Raw genomic sequence first — 14137 nt, 5'->3', positions numbered from 1 at the left:
CACAACTGAAGCAACTGGGCATGCATGCATCCATTTCCTTTGTTATTGTTATCCTATGCTTATATTGTGATTCTGTTGTATCCTACACCACAGTCTATTCCTCCATTGATAAACATCTGAGTTGTTTCTAGTTTTTATGTTTTATGAATAAAGCCCAAACATTCTTGAAAGTATCTTTTGGTGGACAGGCACTCCTTTCTCTTGGATTCCTCTCCTTTTTTGTGTGTGTGCCTGTAAGTGTAGACTATATTTTATAAGAAATTGAATTCACATCTATTTTTGTATTCTTATTGACCATAGGAGTCCAAGGCCTCCCAGGAAACAGGACTGTCTCAGCAACCCTGACAGGCATAGGCATTGTCTGGGGGCAGCCTGAGGCAAGCACCATGGAGGTACATGCTGGATAATTCTTTCAGGTCATTAGGAATGTATTCTCTCTCCTCCCTTACCAAGCCCAGCACATCACCAGCCAGCTTATCCTAGGATTTAGCCCTAGTTACTGGCCTGGCATCCACAAAAGGATCAGAGGGCAGCTCCCGAGGGGGAGCACCTGTTGCCTTCTCAGGTAGAACTTCTGCAGAATCTTCCATCACAGTGGAGCTCTTACTGCGGAAGAGCTGGCCACCTGTGCAACCCCAGAGACTCCAGGGGGTGGTTTGCAGAATCCATGTCCTTCATATCCTGGTTGGTCTCCAACTAGATATCTCTATCCCAAGTTTCAGGATCCCACTTTTCCCAACCAGGCCCCTAACCTTTGCATAACACACCTACCTTGGCTAAGCACACAAACGTCTCTGGAGTTCTGTAAGTTCTAACAAGTAAGTTATCAGCCTGCTATTCAGCTGTGTCTGCTCTTCCAGTCTCTCTAGGTCTAACACTTTGCCATTAATTCTTTGTTAACAGCCTCCAATCTCTCCATAGTCTTCTGTAGGACATCAATACAATTTGGTAGTAACCAGCCAGCTCTGCATTGCTGGCCCTCTAGTTTTAAACCACTTACATCACTCAGTTCAGTTCAGTTGCTCAGTCGTGTCTGACTCTTTGCAACCCCATGGACTGCAGCACACCAGGCTTCCCTGTCCATCACCAACTTCCAGAGTCTGCCCAAACTCCCGTCCATTGAGTCGGTGATGCCATCCAACCATCTCATCCTCTATCATCCTTGCTATAGCATTTCCTTTCATGGGGACACTTTCCCAGGTCACTCTTGGTGAAATTTTTAGCAGTTTGGCCACCACCTAGTGACAGAGACTATCCATATTCACCTACCAACTGGGAGACCATCTTCTTCACCTTTCCCTACAGTTGGTGAGTTAGCCTCAAATCCCCAGCTTACTGCCTGTTTTCCCAGTCCACATCTACCGTTACCTGTGTTAGTTCTAGGGAGTTAGTTCCAGTTAATTCCTGCTTTCTGAGAAGTAGATACCAAGACACAATTAAGGATTTTATTAGGGGACATGCTTGTGAAAGGAAAAAGTGAGAGAGCTGGAGAAGACTTTGTAGTTCAGTTGCTCTGTCATATCCGACTATTTGTGACCCCCCTGGACTGCAACACACCAGGCTTCTCTGTCCTTCACTGTCTCCCAGAACTTGCTCAAACTCATGTCTATTGAGTCGATGATGCCATCCAGCAACCTCATTCTTGTCATCCCCTTCTCCTCCTGCCTTCAATCCCTCCCAGTATCAGGGTCTTTTCCAGTGAGTCAGCTCTTCATATCAGGTGGCCAAAATATTGGAGCTTCAGCTTCAGCATCAGTCCTTTCAGTGAATATTCAGGACTGATTTCTTTTAGGATTGACTGGTTTGGTCTCCTTGCTGTCCAAGGGACTCTCAAGAGTCTTCTCCAGCTCAAAAGCATCAATTCTTTGGCATTCAGCCATCTTTATGGTCCAACCCTCACATCTGTACTAGACTATTGAAAAAACCATAGCTTTGACTATATGGACCTTTGTCGGCAAAGTGATGTCTCTGCTTTTTAATACACTGCTAGGTTTGTCATAACTATTCTTCCAAGGAGCATGCATCTTTCAATTTAATGGCTACAGTCACCATCTGCATTGATTTTGGAGCCCAAGAAAATGGAAACTGACGCTGTTTCAACATTTTCCCCATCTATTTGCCATGAAGTGATAGGACTGGATGCTATGATCTTCAATTTTTGAATGTTGAGTTTTAAGCCAGCTTTTTCACTCTTCTTTTTCACCTTCAACAAGAGGCTCTTTAATTACTCTTCAGCTTCTGCCATTAAAGTGGTATCATCTGCATATCTGAGGCTGCTGATATTTCTCCCAGCAATCTTGATGCCAGCTTGTGATTCATCCAACCTGGCATTTCTCATGATGTACTCTGTATATAAGTTAAGTAAGCAGGGTGACAATACACAGCCTTGATGTACTCCTTTCCCAATTTTGAACCAGTCTATTGTTCCATGTTCAGTTCTAACTGTTTCTTCTTTTCCAGCATTTAGGTTTCTCAGGAGGCAGATAAGGTGGTCTGGTATTTCCATCTCTTTAAGAATATTCCACAGTTTGTTGTGATTCACAAAGTCAAAGACATTAGCACAGTCAGTGAAACAGAGATCGATTTAAGTAGATTAAAAAAAATTCCATTGCTTTTTCTATGATCCAGCAAGTGTTGGCAATTTAATCTTTGGTTCCTCTGCCTTTTCTAAGTCCAGCTTGTACATCTGGAAGTTTTCGGTTCATGTACTACTGATGTCTAACTTGAAGGATTTTGAGCATAATCTTGCTGGCAGTGAAATGAGTGCAACTGTATGGTAGTTTGAACATTTTTTGGCATTGTGTTTCTTTGGGATTGGAATGAAAACTGATCAACTGATCTTTTCCAGTCCTGTGGCCACTGCTGAGTTTTTAAAATTTGCTGGCATAATGAGTGCAGCACTTTAACAGCATCATCTTTTAGGGTTTTAAATAGCTCAGCTGGAATTCCATCACCTCCTCTAGCTTTGTTTGTAGCAATGGTTTCTAAAGCCCACTTGATTTCACACTCCAGGATGTCTGACTCTAGGTGAGTGACCACAGCATCATGGTTATCTGGGTCATTAAGAGTTTTTTTGTACAGTTCTTTTGTGTATTCTGGCCACCTTTTCTTAATCTCTTCTGCTTCTGTTAGGTCCTTGCCATTTTTGTCCTTTCTTGAGCCTGTCATTTCATGAAAGTTTCCCTTGGTATCTCCAATTTTCTTACAGAGATCTCTAGTCTTTCCCAGTCTACTGTTTTCCTCTGTTTCTTTGGATTGCTCACTTAAGAAGGGTTTCTTAACTCTCTTTGCTATTCTCTGGAATTCTGCATTCAATTGGGAATATCTTTCCTTTTCCTTTGCTTTTTACTTGTTTTCTTTTCTCAGCTATTGGTAAGGCCTCCTCAGACAACCACTTTGCCTTTTTGCATTTCTTTTTCTGGGGGACAGTTTTGGTCACCTTCTCTTGTACAATGTTATGAACATCTGTCCATAGTTTTTCAAGATTCTAGCTAGAGCTACATCCAGCCCAGCATTTCTCACAATGTACTCTGCATTTAAGTTAAATAAGCAGAGTGACAATATACAGCCTTGACATAGTCCTTTCCCAATTTTGAACCAGTCCATTTACTCATGTCTGGTTCTAACTGTTGCTTCTGCATACAGGTTTTTCAGGAGGCAGGTAAGGTGATCTGGTATTCCTACCTGTTTAAGAATTTTCAACAGTTTGTTATGATCCACACAGTCTAAGGCTTTAGTATAGTCAATGAAGCAGAAGTACATGTGTTTCTGGAATTCTGTTGCTTTTTCTATGATTCAGTGTGTGTTGGCAATTTGATCTCTGGTTCTTCTGCTTTTTCTAAGTCCCACTTGTACATCTGGAAGTGTTGGTTCATGTAATATTGAGGCCTAGCTTGAAGGGTTTTGAGCATTACCTTGCTAGCATGTGAAATGAGAAGGCTAGAGGATCCATAAGGCCACAATGCAAATCTGACCCTGAGTGAAGGAGAGAGGGACGGGAGGTTGGGTGGAAGTATTCTAGACTATCCTGCAGCTTAGGAAAATTCACAAGCCATCAGGGAGATCTCGAGACAATGTTGGCTGTCAGAGGAGTCTCAAGTCTCCCAGGATAACTTATCTTGATATCCTGCTGCTCTCAGACATTATTTGGAAGCACCCCGTGGGATGCATGGCCACCATGCAAATATAGTGATAGCTTTCCAGCTGTAGCACTTGGGTTCTTGGTCAGTTACTCTCCCTTTAGCCAGAGATCTATGAGGTACATTCTCTTGGTCACCAAAAACGGGATTAGCACAACATCCAGAATAAAGTGTCCATAGGAGTTTGCATAATTACTAACCATTTTCTTATATCCCTAACACTTAGAGTGGCTTTCACTTTCAGTTTCATAAGCATTGCTGCTTTGAACATTGATATTATCCATTGTTTCTTAGAATAGATTCTTGGAATTGGAATGGTCAGGTGAATGAATGAACATTTCACTCTCTTTTAAAAATTAAAAAAATTTTAAATTGAAGTATAGTTGATTTACAGTATTTCAGGTGTGCAGCAAAATGACTTATGAATACAGATGTACACACACATATATTTATATGCAAATATATTCTTTTCCAGGATATTTTCTATTATAGGTCATTACAAGATATTGAATATAGTTTCCTGTGCTACACAGTAGATCCTTGCTGGTTATCTATTTTATATAGCAGGGTGTATCTGTTAACCCCAAATTCCATATTTATTCTTCCCCACCGTTTTCCCTTTGGTAATCATACATTTATTTTCTATGTCTGCGAGTCTATTTCTGTTTTGTAAATAAGTTCATTAGCTTCATTTTTTTGAGATTCACATATAAGTGATACCATATTTATCTTTGTCTGATTTATTTCACTTAATCTCTAGTTCTACCCATGTTGCTACAAATGGCATTATTTCATTTTTTTTAATGGCTGGGTAGTCTTGCCTGGAGAATCCCAGGGACGGAGGAGCCTGGTGGGCTGCCGTCTATGGGGTCGCACAGAGTCGGACATGACTGAAGCGACTTAGCAGCAGCAGCAGTATTCCACTGTGTGTGTGTGTGTGTGTGTGTGTATACGTACCACATCCTCTTTATCCATTCATTTGCTGATGGTCATTTAGTTTGCTTCCATGTCTTGGCTATTGTAAATAGTGCTTGTGTGAACATTGTGGTGCATGTATTTTTTTAATTATAAATTTGTTTATTTTAATTGGAAGATAATTACTTTATAATATTGTATTGGTTTTGCCATACATCAACATGAATCCACCACGGGTATACACATGTTCCCCATCCTGAACCCCCCTCCCACCTCCCTCCCTGGACCATCCCTCTGGGTCATCCCAGTGCACCAGTCCCAAGCATCCTGTATCCTGCATCAAACCTGGATTGGTGATTTGTTTCACATATGATAGTATACATGTTTCAATGCCATTCTCCCAAATCATGCCACCCTCGCCCTCTCCCACAGAGTCCAAAAGACTGTTCTATACATCTGTGTCTCTTTTGCTGTCTCACATACAGGGTTATCATGACCATCTTTCTAAATTCCATATATATGCATTAGTATACTGTATTGGTGTTTTTCTTTCTGGCTTACTTTACTCTGTATAATAGGCTCCAGTTTTATCCAACTCATTAGAACTGATTCAAATGTATTCTTTTTAATGGCTGAGTAATACTCCATTGTGTATATGTACCACAGCTTTCTTATCCATTCGTCTGCTGATGGACATCTAGGTTGCTTCCATGTCCTGGCTATTATAAACAGTGCTGCGATGAACATTGGGGTACACATGTCTCTTTCAATTCTGGTTTCCTCGTTGTGTATGCCCAGCAGTGGGATTGTTGGGTCATATGGAAGTTCTATTTCCAGTTTTTAAAGGAATCTCCACACTGTTTTCCATAGTGGCTGTACTAGTTTGCATTCCCACCAACAGTGTAAGAGGATTCCCTTTTCTCCACACCCTCTCCAGCATTTATTGCTTGTAGACTTTTAGATAGCAGCCATTCCTGGCATCATGTATCTTTTTAAATTAGAGTTTTCTCTGAATATAGCCTAGGAGTGGGATTGTTGGATCATACAGTAACTCTATTTTCAGTTTCTTAAAGAACCTCCGTACTGTTCTCCGTAGTGGTTGTACCAACTTACATTTCCTCCAATGCATAGGAAATTCTTGGAAGTGGAATGGTTGGGTGAAAGAGTGAACATTTCACTCTCTTTTAAAATTAAAAAAAAATTTAAATTAAAGTATAGTTGATTTATAATATTTCAGGTGTGCAGCAAAATGACTCTTATGAATACATATGTACACACACATATATGCAAATATATTCTTTTTCAGAATCTATTATAGGTCATTACAAGATATTGAATATAGTTCCCTGTGCTACACAGTCTCTTATTAAAGAGACTGTCTTTTATGTTCTATATATTCTTGCCTCCTTTGTTGTAGATTAACTGACATAAGAATATAGGTTGTAGACTTTCTATCATGTTCCACTGATTTATGTGTTTGTTTTTGTGCCAATACCATACTGATTTGATTATTGTAACTTTGTAGTATAATCTGAAATCAGAGACTGTGGTTTCTCCAGATCCATTCTTCTTTCTCAAGATTGTTTTAGATATGTGGGGTCTTTGGTGTTTCTGTAAATTTTTTAAAAAAATTTAAATTCAGTTCTGTGAAAAGTGCCATTGATAATTTGGTAAGTTTTGCATTGAATCCGTGGATTGCCTTGAGTAGTATGACCATTTTAACAATACTGATTCTTTCAATTCAAGAACATGGTATAGTTTTCCATCTGTTTGTGTCATCTTCAGTTTCTTTCATCAGTGTCTTATAGTTTTTGGAGTACAGATCTTTTGCCTCTTTAGGAAGGTTTAGTTTTAGGTATTTTATTCTTTTTGAATTGGTAAATAAGATTGTGATAGAAATGCCAACAGATTTCTGTGTATTCTTTTTGTATCCTGCAACTTTATCAAGTTCATTGATGAGCTCTATTAGTTTCCTGGTGGTGCATTTAGGATTTTCTACTTTTGCCACCTGATGCGAAGAGCTGATTTTCAGTTGAGGAATCTTTGGTTGCAAGCAACAGAAGGAACTTCACTAGAAGGTTCATCAGTGGGAAGACTGAAGAACTAGAATTTAAAGAGAGATGCTCTTGGTAGAAGAAATTGTTCATCATTCTCACCTTAGTGTCTTCTCCAAACTGGACTGAATTGGCACCCATGGAATCTCGTCACTGCATCCCTCTGCTCGAATTCGTATCCTAGGTCACAGGTCTCCTCCTTGTATTCTCCAGATTGTTGAAAGAGAGCTTTCCAAAGGGAAAAGGGCTTTCCAAAGGGAAAAGGTCTTGCTTATTACAGTCCCACAATGACCACATTATAATAGAGAGATGATAATTCCCCAAAAGGAAGACTGGGTTTTGTGTGTGTGTGTGTTTTCAGATGAGAATTAAATGAGAGTGCATATTAGCTCAATCAGAGTCTAGAAAGATTGAAGTTAGAGTTGGGGAAATCTTGATACCTGGTTTTCTTCCATCCTTCAACTTCTGCCTTTTTATTTTTGCTAGCAACTGTCCTGTTCCTTCAACAGCAATTTTTACTTACAAAATGCTTTATAAGCATGATATAATTAACCATACTGATATGCTGTGCTGTAGAATTCCTTTGGAGAACAGACAATATGAATTGCAAAGAGCTGGGAATTAACTTATCATCTGTTTTGAAGAGATGTGGCAGGGAAAGGGGTGGGGCTTTTTTATTGTGGCTCAAAAATTGATTTCTAATTGCTCTTTTTATTGCTGGTTTAGCTGATGCTGCCTTTTTTTTTTTTTTAATCTTCGATTCTATTTCTTTTCTAAGTGAGTTGGGAAATGGCATACTTGACTCCACCCTAAGTATATTTACTTGAACATTTAAAATATGTCTCCATACTCATGCAGCTGGATGATTTGGGGAACATCATAATCTGATCCAAATTCTAGTTTTACTTAGAATATTGAGACCAAGTTGAAAATCTGAATAATTCTCTTAAATACTGACTACTGATTTTATTCTGAATACAAAGGTATGTCTATAGTACAGTTAGTGGTTACAGTGGTTAAGGTTAACTTTGGAGTCAGAGCTTGGTTTAAATCTTAGTTCTGACATTTACAAGCCATCTTGTGAAAACACTAGTTTTCTCAACAGTAAAATGGAATAACAATGATATTAGGCTAGGCTCATCTTACTTCATTTTGAGAAAGTCCTGGGAATCTTTCCCCAACACGATGCTCCCACCCTCAGTCTAGAGTCGACTCCCTCATGATCCACATTCACAGTACTAATTCTCTCAGAGACACAATTGCAGTTTAAGTTTCTACTCTTCTGTTAGGTTATTTAATTACATCTGCCTCAACACCCTTCCCTGCGCAGACTGAACTCCATGAGGTCAGGGTCAACTCTGTCCATCTTCTCCACCTTGCTCCTGGTTGGCACTCCACAGATATTTATTGAATGAATAAATAAAAGAAGGAATGGTTTCCCATAGAGGATTACTGAGATTGCATATAAAAACCTGTGTCTGGTATGTAGTAAGAACTGAGTAAATGTAACCTCCCACAAAGAAAAACACCAAAAAATAACCTTCAAAACAAAACAAATCCCCCAACAACCAAATCACATATCATGCAAGAAATAAAATATGAATATGTTGTTGTCATCATTAAATGCTGATTTTTTTAAGTTGAATTATGCTCCTGGAACAAACAACCCTTGATTTCAGTTATTTAAAACAACAAAAGTTTATTGTTTGCTCATGTGACCTTTTATTCTTTAAATATTTATATTTATTTATTTGGGTATGCCAGGTCTTAGTTGTGGCACTAAGTTAGGAACTTAGTTATGGCACTATTAAAAAGCAGACATTACTTTGCCGACAAAGGTCTATCTAGTCAAAGCTATAGTTTTTCCAGTAGGCATGTATGGATGTGAGAGCTGGACTATAAAGAAGGCTGAGCTCTGAAGAACTGATGTTTTAGAACTGTGGTTTTGGAGAAGACTCTTGAGAATCCCTCGGAGAGCAAGAAGATCAAATCAGTCAATCCTAAAGGAAATCAGTCCTGAATATTCATTGGGAGGACTGATGCTGAAGCTGAAGCTCCAATACTTTGGCCACCTTATGTGAAGAACTGACTCATTGGAAAAGACCCTGATGCTGGGAAAGATTGAAGGCAGGAGGAAAAGGGGATAACAGAGGATGAGATAGTTGGATGGCATCACCGACTTGATGGACATGAGTTTGAGCAAGCCCTAGGAGTTGGTAATGGACAGGGAGGCCTGGCATGCTGCAGTCCATGGGAATTGCAGAGAGTCAGATACGACTGAGTGACTGAACTGACTGAGCTATGGCACACAGGATCTTTGATCTTTGTTGTAGTGTGCAGAATCTTTAGTTGTAGTCTATGAGATCTTTAACTACGGCATGTGAACTCTTAGTTGAAGCATGTGGGATCTAGTGCCCTGACCAGGGATCAAACCTGGGCCTCCTGCCTTTGGAGCTCAGAGCCTGGCTAAGGCTGGACCACCAGAGAAGTCCCTCATGTCACATTTTCAATGAGAGTCAGGCTCATGGTGGCTGCCTGACTCCCATAACAGAGTAAAGGGCCTCACACCAGCAATTACACACACAAATGGGGAAACGATAAGTAACATTTCTGCTCAAAGCCCATTGGTGGGAATCTCAGCCAGCTCAGGCTGCTAAAACAAAATACCATAGACTGGATGGCTTAAACAATAGGATTATCATTTAAGAACAAACAGAGGAAAACATCCAATCAGAATGAGAAGTTGTGGACACTCCTGGCTGTGCCAAGTTTGGGTACTTTCCTTTGTAATTCGTAGGAATTAGAAGCAGGTGTGGGCTTCCCAGGTGGGACTCATAGTAAAGAATCTGCCTGTCAATGCAGGAGATGCCAAGAGACACAGGTTCGATTCTTGGGTCTGGAAGATCCCTGGGAGTAGGAAAAGACAACCTACTCCAGTATTCTTTCCTGGAGAATTCCATGGGCAGAGGAGCCTGGTGGGCTACAGTCTGTGGGACTGCAAAGAGTGGGACATGACTGAGCACATATCACAGCCTGCAGAAGCAGGAGGAACCAGAATGATAGGGGGTGATCTTTAGGAGCTCAGGCAAGTAACTCTCACCAGTAGGATAATTATTTAAATATTTTAACAGCTCGTGTGGTTGTATAGAGAGGTGCTGGTTGACCTTCAGTCCAAGGTGAAGCTAGGCCTTGACTGGGTGTGGCTGTCCCAGAGCCTTGTTAAAAACGTTTGCTAAAGAGCCTCATTTTACAGAGAAGAGATGAAGAGCCAGAGAGGGCAAAGGCATTCCATCAGGTCACACAGCAGATTGGTGAGAGGGAAATAGAAGGACCAAGAAATACAGAGGCACGGGGCTTCAGAGGGAGCTGGGCAACAGAGCTAGAGGTGAGACAGAGAAGTAGAGAGCTAGAGGAAAACAGAGAGAGAAGCAGAGTTCAAGAGGGAAAAGAGAGGAACGGGAGAGGTGGAGGAGAGAGCAAGTGGGGCACAGAGATAGAGAAGCAGAAGGAATGGGAGAAAGGCTGAGAGAGACAGGGAGGTGGGGGATACAGGACAGACTGTACGGTGCCATCAAACTCACGATGTTGGGGTGATGGGCCAGTGCTGGTTCATGTTTATGGATTGAGCTGCAAAGGGCCAGTGGAGTAGAAAGAACAGTTAGGGGAAAGGCTGCTGGGACAGAGGGCTGGGCCGGGCTGGTGCGGGGAGGCAGAAGGACCAAGCACAGCAGAGTCTTTTCATGGCCTGTGTGTATCTGTTTGTTACCGCGGGAGCAGACAGGCAGACTGGGGCCCCCCTACTGCAACCCATTCGTTCCCACCAGCCTGCTGCTCTGCCAGACGGCTGCCCTGCCAGGTCATTGCCTCTGAGCCTTATTTATTGCTCCAAAATCTGGGGCCAGGAGGAGTCCCTGCTGGCAAGCTCAGGCGGAAGCTTCCATCTAAATCCCGGACTTGGCCTCAGCCACTGCCGCTGAACAGGAGGAACAGTGGGAGGACCGACCTTGATTTGTACCAGGGCGGCTTTTTAACACGTGGAAGACAGTGTTTTCTGTGGCACAGAGAGTTCTTCCTGCTGCCTAGAGATTTAAGTCGTGGCCTTATTCTTTCCCACTAGAGAAACACTTCTTAAAACCCACACACATTTCCTAATTCAGCTCTGGCTGTTTTAACCAGAGTTAAAGAGTTCAGTGAAGAAATAGCTCCCAATGATCAAGAATTTACAGAGTCAGTCTACATCAGCTATACTTCAATAATAAAAAAAAGAAATACAAAAAGAAAATGATCAATCTATTAAAAAAAAAGAATTTGCAGCATGAAGAATACTGCGAGGGTTATGTAATTGGATCCTTGTATAAAGTTTCAAGGGAGGCACTATAATTTCCCACTTTACAGGTGAGATCACTGAGGCTCAGGGAGAGAAGAAACATGCCCAGCATCCAATTTCTGTCTGTGCCAGAGCCGATCTGCCTGCATTTCCCCGTCACTGTGCTGTCCTGCCTGCTCTGCGCCCATGATACAGATGAAGACGTCAAGGCTTATCAGGTCTGACAACTTGCCCAAAGGCCCATCATAAACAGTTGCAGAATGAGGATCTGTGCTTGGGTCTGCTTATCTTCAAGCCTCTGCTCTCACCTCCTGTGTATTGTGTTGGGGTCTTTCAGAAACAGAGACTCCCTCCTTCCAGATGTTTCTGTGCTTCATGAAGAAAGTAAGGAAACTGAAAGCTCCCATAGAGCTGTGTGTGCCCTAAAAATGGGCAAGATGACAAACTTCGCATTATGTGTATCTTACTGCAATTAAAACTTTTTAAAGGGAAATAAAAAGCCACCCTCTTGGCTGTGGATAACGTGCTATTTGTTTAAATTAGAGGATAATTGCTTTACAATGCTGTATTAGCTTCTGCTGTACAGCAACACGAATCAGCCGTAAGCATATATATATATATCCCCTCCCTCTTGGGCTTCCTTCCCACCCCTCTAGGTTGTCCACTAACCTTGCTTTTCCTCTGACTCATGGAGTCTGCATATTCTTGGCCTTTACTGCCTTGTGTCTTCTGCTGCCTCACTGCCTCGTGCTTCTGAGTTCTCTGTGTGCCTCTGGTCTTCTACCCCATCCCTATCTATCTATCTATCTTGTTCTATCTATCTTGTTCTTGCATAGTTGCTAAGTCATGTCTGACTTTTTGCGACCCCAAGGACTGTAGCTAACCAACTCCTTCTGTCCATGGGATTTCCCAGGCAAGAATACTGGAGTGGATTGCCATTTCCTTCTCCAGCGGAATCTTTCTGACCCAGATTGCATCCCCTGCCTGCATCTCCTGCTTGGCAGGCAGATTCTTTACCACTGAGCCACCTGGGAAGCCCCAGCTAACTATCATTTACCTATCTTTCAAGTCAACCTTCCCAAAACAGAAGATCAGATTGGATTGCATCTTAGATCTGGTTCCCTGGAAAATGCGTTCTCAGAAGGAGATTTGCCTGATGGAATTTTCAGGGAGAACATTTAAGATTAGCATCATGGAGGATCTAAGAAAAGAGGACAGGACAGAGGAGAAGTTGAACTGTAATGCAGTCTTAGTGTAATGGAGCAGGACCCTATGGGACCTTCCTGGGACAGACCCCTTCCCATACCATCTGCATTAGCTCCTCTCCGATGTCCCTAGATAACAGTATCTGCTACACATCCTGAGTTGTTTTACAGATATGAAACAAATGGACGACGTTAACTACTTAATGAACATGGGTGCGTAGCCCCCAGGTGTACTGGAGCCTAAGGATTGGTGGTGCTAACCCCTGTGACACTCCCTGTGACCTTGCCATCCACCAATCAGAGACTTGTGCTTGAGCTGATCACACAGCTGTGATCCTCTCTCCTTTACTTGGCCTTTAAAAATGCTTTATAATAGACAACTAGAATAGAATAGCAAGGAGGGATAAGAAAGCCATCCTCAGTGATCAGTGCAAAGAAATAGAGGAAAACAATAGAATGGGAAAGACTAGAGATCTCTTCAAGAAAATTAGAGAAACCAAGGGAACATTTCATGCAAACCTGGGCACAATAAAGGACAGAAATGGTAACAGAAGCAGAAGATATTAAGAAGAGGTGGCAAGAATACACACAAGAACTATTCAAAAAAGATCTTCATGACCCAGATAACCATGATGGTGTGATCACTCACCTAGAGCCGGACATCCTGGAGTGCAAAGTCAAGTGAGCCTTAGGAGGCATCATGACGAACAAAACTAGTAGAGGTGATAGAATTGCAATTGAACTATTTCAAATCCTAAAAGAGGATGCTGTGAAAGTGCCGCACTCAATATGCCAGCAAATTTGGAAAACTCAGCAGTGGCCACAGGACTGGAAAAGGTCAGTTTTCATTCCAATCCCAAAGAAAGGCAATGCCAAGAATGCTCAAACTACTGCACAACTGCACTCATCTCACATGCCAGCAAAGTAATTCTCCAAGCCAGGCTTCAATAGTAAGTGAACCATGAACTTCCAGATGTTCAAGCTGGTTATAGAAAAGGCAGAGGAACCAGAGATCAAATTGTAAACATCCACTGGATCATGGAAAAAGCAAGAGAGTTCCAGAAAAACATCTATTTCTGCTTTCTTGACTATGCCAAAGCCTTTGACTGTGTGGATCACAATAAACTGTGGAAAATTCTTCAAGAGATGGGACTACCAGACCACCTGACCTGCCTCCTGAGAAATCTGTATGCAGGTCAAGAAGCAACAGTTAGAACTGGACATGGAACAACAGACTGGTTCCAAATAGAGAAAGGAGTACGCCAAGGCTGTATGTTGTTACCCTGCTTATTTAACTTATATGCAGAATACATAATGCGAAATACCAGGCTGGATGAAGCACAAGCTGGAATCAAGATTGCTGAGAGAAATATCAATAACCTCAGATACACAGAAGACACCACCCTTATGGGAGAAAGCAAAGAAGAACTAAAGAGCCTCTTGATGAAAGTGAAAGAGAGTGAAAAAGTTGGCTTAAAACTCAACATTCAGAAAATG

Source organism: Oryx dammah, unplaced genomic scaffold, assembly GCF_014754425.2.
Source record: "Oryx dammah isolate SB20612 unplaced genomic scaffold, SCBI_Odam_1.1 HiC_scaffold_2, whole genome shotgun sequence".
Classification (NCBI taxonomy): domain Eukaryota; kingdom Metazoa; phylum Chordata; class Mammalia; order Artiodactyla; family Bovidae; genus Oryx; species Oryx dammah.
The sequence above is the reverse complement of the archived record's forward strand: the minus strand, read 5'-3'. Positions refer to the sequence as shown.